Consider the following 6000-nt stretch of genomic DNA (forward strand, 5'->3'; position numbering starts at 1 on the left):
AGTTAATTTGGTGAAAACCAGCTCTTGTCTTATGGAGTTAACCTTATTAATAACAGAACTATAAGAACATCCAATTAAGAACCCATAATTCACCTGAGAGTTCAGAGAATTTCAGGTTTTATATACCACTTCACTTTTCTATCTTTATCTGCCCTCTGTCCCTGATACAATTAATACCATCTACAGGATGAATGAAACATTAAAAGGATCCATGAAGTCTTGATTTGTAAAATGAAACTTTCTGTCTTTTAATATTATCAGAGACTTTAAAGTGGGGGTGAGGGGTGGGGAGTGATTTGTTACTAATGCAATTTTATATGTAAAATCCAAAATTAATTTTTGAGAACTTACAATACTAAAACATAATTAAAGTCTGTTTATCCTAATGATGAATGAAAGCAAAAAATGCTTTTACAACAAAAAATTCATCTATGTATATCTGATTGAACCTTAAGGGTGATCAGTGCTTTACTTATTCAGTCTTCTTAATTGTAATTAATTATCTTCAGGATAAAAGAAAAAAATTAAAAGTATATCATCCAGAAACATTATCTTTACTTGTATTTTTGTCATTGTTACTGAGAAATGCTTGGAAGCCAGTTATATCCACAAACTTCGATTTCTTTTTAAGAAAAGAGTCTTATTGATTTTCTCAAAATAAAGTTGATATGAAACTTAAACTTTTACATTTTTATCACATCAAATCTTTGTCCTATTCCCCCTTTGAGAATATAAGTATGTATAAGTCATTATATCACCTAGAAAAGAGAAGGTACTGTGCAGACTTGGTGTCCCATTTAACAAGGAGATAGATGGCAAATCAAAGAACTCATTCACCTAGTTATTTAAAATAGGAACTTGAAACAAATAGTATCCCCAAATTTAGAATAGGAATGTTAAAAAAAACATTAAGTTCTTTCATACTTTCATCCTATTAAGGTAACCTAGAGATGTTTGGGTGTTGCAACAAAATTATATTATAAATATTTTGCAGTTTATCTTTCATGGTTACTGACATTTGCCGTGAGATGAAGAATTAGAGATACAGTTGTAACAATACCAAGGCTGTCTCATCAAGGGCACAGACTAATGTGTCACAGGTGGAACAGGACAAAGAGGACATAAGTCTTGGTGACTTTACTGCCAGAACGAAGTAGACCATAAGATATGGCCTGGAGTCCTTGAGAGGAATGGAGCCTGGAATGGTAACAGCCATGGCCACTTACTGCTAAAGACTTTGGCATGTCAGACCTCACCAACAGCCCTGGTTTCCATTTACGTAAGTGCCGTAAAACTTTGCGGATGGAGTGTCCGGCTGGAGCCGGGGCTGGAGCCGGAGCTGGGCGGGACCGGGGGCGCTCGGTGAGACGCGGACCGGCGGCTGCTTGGCGGGCGGGTGCGGGCCAGGTCGCCGAGGCCGGAGGGCAGGGGAGGAGGGCCCGAGCCGCTGCGCGTGTGGAGGCGTGCGCCCTGCCCCCTGCCCCCAGCCCCGCTCCCTCTCCCTACCTCCCGGGTCTGGGTGAGCCTCGCGGCTCCCTCCTCGCCTCCTCCCCCGCCCTTTCTCCTTCCCGGCCGGGGCAGCCCCCTCAGCCGCCGCCGCCACGGTCCTGCTGGAGGTGAACACCCGCACCACTGAGGAGAAGCTCGCGCTCAAGCTCGAGAACGCGGCCGCCGGAAACAAACCAGAGGCGGTAGAAGTAACATTTGCAGACTTTGATGGAGTCCTTTATCATACTTCAAATCCCAAGGGGACAAAAGTGATGGTGAGTATTCCTTTGAAATTCTACAAGGAACTGCAAGCACATGGAGCTGAGGAGTTGCTGAAGAGGGTGTATGGACGTTTCTTGGTAAGTCCAGAAGCAGGATACAATGTCTCTTTGCTGTATGACCTCGAGAACCTACCTGCTTCAAAGGACTCCACCGCGCATCAGGCTGGAGTGTTGACACGAAACGGTTTTGCCTCCGTCTTTGAGAAATACTTCACATTCCAGGAAGAGGGAAAGGAGGGCGAGAACAGGGCAGAAATCCATTACAGAGATGATGAGACCATGTACGTTGAGTCAAAGAAGGATCGAGTCACCGTTGTCTTTAGCACAGTATTTAAGGACGATGACGATGTGGTGACTGGAAAGGTGTTCATGCAGGAGTTCAAAGAAGGACGCAGGGCTCGCCACACAGCTCCACAGGTCCTCTTCAGCCACAGGGAACCAACCTCCTTTAGAACTGAAAGACACAGATGCCACTGTAGGAGACAAAATTGTCTATATCACTTTTGTGCTGTTCCCCCGCCATGCCAATCCTAATGCCAGAGACAACACCATTAACTTGATTCACACATTCCGGGATTACCTGCACTATCACATCAAATGCTCTAAGGCTTATATTCACACAAGAATGCGGGCAAAAACATCTGACTTCCTCAAGGTGCTGAATCGTGCACGCCCAGATGCAGAAAAAAAGGAAATGAAAACAGTCACAGGGAAGACATTTTCATCCCGCTAAACTCATGGGAACAGAAGGAGTAGGAGACTGACAACAGAAGGCTGGAGCGCTTGCTACCGAATAATCGTAGCTTTTAATATTGCACCTCTCCAGATTCTAAAGGAATTCTCCCATTTTGATTCTATTTTGTACACGTTTGGAAAATAATCTGCAGAATCGAGCTGTGCTTGCAAGGACTTCATAGTTCCCAAGAATTAAAAAAAAAAAAAAAAGAATTCCACTTTGATCAATTTAATTGTTTTTCTTTATCTCTCCCTCACCACCACCACCTCCCTCCCTTCTATCTCACCCTCTTTCCAAGCTGTTTCACTTTGCAATACGTTACTGGTAATAAGTTGCAGGAAATACAATATTAACTTATTTTTCTCCTAAAAAAAACAAAACAAAACTTTGTGGATGAATCCTTGCTGTAAACATTGGTATTTAATAGACTATGTCATTGTAAGGAGAAGAGACAGACAGGATGTGAGAGTGACAAAGGTGATGTGTGGTACAGAGTGCTGGACTGATCACAGACTTATCTTCTCCAAGCTACACATTCACATTCAACGAAAGTTGTGACTCCAAGGCGAGATGAAGACTAGCAAGCTCAATGTCAACAGATGAGAGCACTTCTCTGTGTGTGACCATTTTATTGCCAACTTGGAAGGAAAGTTGAGCTGACACATGGTTAGCAATGGTGGAACAGAAAAGGAGTGGGCAGCTTTCAGAGATTTGTGTACTGCACTGCATTTACTTATCTGGGCCAGAAAAACGCAAACATCAAAAATGATTTGCCAAAAATGATGAAAAAATTCATAAGCTACAAAAAGAAAAGTCAGAGCTCCATAAGGTTTACCAGCAGCATACTTCATCCATCTCTGAGAAGGTAGCGTTTAATTCCATTAAAAGTAAAATACAAGCGAAACTTAGAGAGATGCAGGATTTTTTGCTCATGTAAGACTTCAGCTTTGTGCAGATAGTAACAATCCAAAGCACTTTGAATTGAATTCTCTGAAGGCTATTTATGGACCAAAGACCTGTGGTTCATCTCAATTACTCAATGCTGATGGAGTCACATTGATAAGTGAAAAGGTCCTGATCCTTGAAAGGTGAACTGAACACTTCCATAACTATTTAAACAGACTGTTATCAATGAATACTACAGACACTGAACATATACTTCAACTTGAAGTCAACCCCTCTGGAGCTGATCATCTAAATGAAGAATAGGTTTTGAATGCCGATGTGTGTGAAAGTACCTCGTACTGATTCTGTTTTAGCTGAAATTTACAAGGCAGGGCGTCCACTACTCATACAAGGGCTGAATAAAATATTCTGGGTTATATCGCAAGAGGAGGTAATCTCCCAAGAGTTCAAGGATACCTCCATTGTCCATCTCTAGAAAAGAAAAGGAAACAGGTTGTTCTGTGATAATCAAGGGGCTGGAGTGAGGGTGGAGTGGGGGAGGAATGTCACTCAGTCACTGCTGCCAAGGTTCTTATCAGAATCCTCCATAATAGGAGGATGGTCATTTACTGGAGAGTCATTGTGGTTTCAGAAAGGGCTGTGGAATGGTAGATGTGGTCTTTGCTGTCCAACCACTCCAAGAGAAATTTCAGGAATAGAATTGGCAACATTTGCCAATTTCACCAGGACTGTCAGTCATGCAGACTTGTGGAAGTTCATGGCAAAATTTTATCGACTTTTTTTGTTTTTTGGTTGACTCTCCTCCTTCTTTCTTCCAGCCAATCTGAATCAGTATTTACCACATTTTTTTTCTTTTCTTTCTTTTTTATATTCATCAAATATTGTTTTGGGCATATTAGCCAGAGATAACTCTTTTTTTCAGCGTAGCCCTAATCAGTTTGATAAATATGCCAGGGAAAAGGGTCTTTATTAGAACACAAGGTAGAAAGCATTAAATTTGCTTAATTTTAAAACTGGGAACTTAATCATCATATGAATTCTACTTAAAGAAGTTATCAACCTCATCTTAGTAAGGACCATAAGCATAAATACTTGTAATAAAAAACATAAGTTTTGGTGTAATTTACTTTTAATGAGAATTTGATATACAAATATTAACAAAATCAAACCTTATAGTGTAAATTATTTCATTGCACCATTTTATTTTTTTAAGTACATAAATGCAAGCATATTTTGGCTTATGAAAAATATTAAAGTATAGCCTTGATTACTTGGGATGCTTAGGGTATGGGTCTGTGTAACTAATGGATAATATTTAATTCTTCTAAGTAAAAATATTTTAAAAATATAATAATTTACTTTTTTGTCATAATTTTACTGTCTTTTACTAATCTAACCACATTGTGATGGTTAAGAATCTTGCTGTGCATTAGTCATAATTAAGATCAATCAAATCCAGTTTTCTAATATCACATACAATTTTACAATACCAAAAACATACTTCAGAAAATGCACAGGGCTAGATAAGTTACATTTTTTATAAGAATCTTTTGCCTTTTCAATGAGCATTAAATGAAAAACTGGTGTATCATGGGATGATATCACTGAAAAAATCAAAGAAAACATGTTATAGTGGTGCTAACGTATGTTTGTCAAACACAGTTGTGTACACTAGCTGTGTTTTATTACAAAATAACAAAGAATTTAAGATTTTTTTTTCTGAGTCTTGATTTCCTACAAAGTGAGCCAGCATGCTAAGCATTTTGCCTGCTTGCTAACACTTTCCTATTATGACCGATTTCCCTTTTCTTTTTAAGGTTTATCTCTTCCTTTCTTTATAGATTTTTAGAAAGGCATCATTGTTTTATCCTCTATTGTAGCTCAAAGCATATATGCTTGCCTCTCTTCTGCTGTTTGTTTATATAATCTAGCATTCACTTTTTTCTTCTCCACTGTGTTGCTGCTTTGTTTCTTCATTTCAACCGTTTTGGCACTCATTCTTATTCCTTCTGGATTTTGTGGGTCACCATGATATTACTTCTTATCTCTTGTATGGCTTGTTCCTTTCTTTCCTGCCACTTCAGTTTCAAGTTGACTTTTCTGTTTTCAGTGATCATGGTGCTTAAACTCTCTCTTTTCCCCCTGCCATCCCCGTTGAACTTTTACTTTAGTACACTAAAGGGTAGCTTAAGGCCCTTCTTGAAGTCTGCATGATTTCAGGCCTTCTCAATGGTATTCTTTCCTTTACAGATTCAACGCAGAGTTATCCACATCAACAGATCGTGATTATATGAGAGTTCTTAAAATATACTCATGTAGGGATATAATTCAGCAAGAGCTATATTTACTTTAAATTCCCACTACTGACTGTATTCAATTCTACAGGGAAATAGGCAGATTGTCTACATGAGATATCACTTTCAATAACTCGAATAAGTTCATATTGTTCAGTTGATGGTACTTCTGCGTTAACTAGAAATCCAGATGAAATATTGGAGTCAACTGAGACCTAGAAAACCTGAATGATAATAAACAAAGATATTTACATGTTAATCAATCATTTAACATTCTTATCTGAAATTGCATGTA

General features: G+C 39.0%; 1 pseudogene; it reads left to right on the plus strand.

Annotated features, from left to right (window-relative positions):
• The first annotated feature begins 1745 nt into the window (after window positions 1-1745).
• On the plus strand, window positions 1746-2869 carry LOC140526142 (actin-related protein 2/3 complex subunit 2 pseudogene; annotated as a pseudogene).
• Window positions 2870-6000: the final 3131 nt, after the last annotated feature.

The sequence above is a fragment of the Notamacropus eugenii genome, chromosome 2 (assembly GCF_028372415.1).
Source record: "Notamacropus eugenii isolate mMacEug1 chromosome 2, mMacEug1.pri_v2, whole genome shotgun sequence".
Lineage (NCBI taxonomy): Eukaryota > Metazoa > Chordata > Mammalia > Diprotodontia > Macropodidae > Notamacropus > Notamacropus eugenii.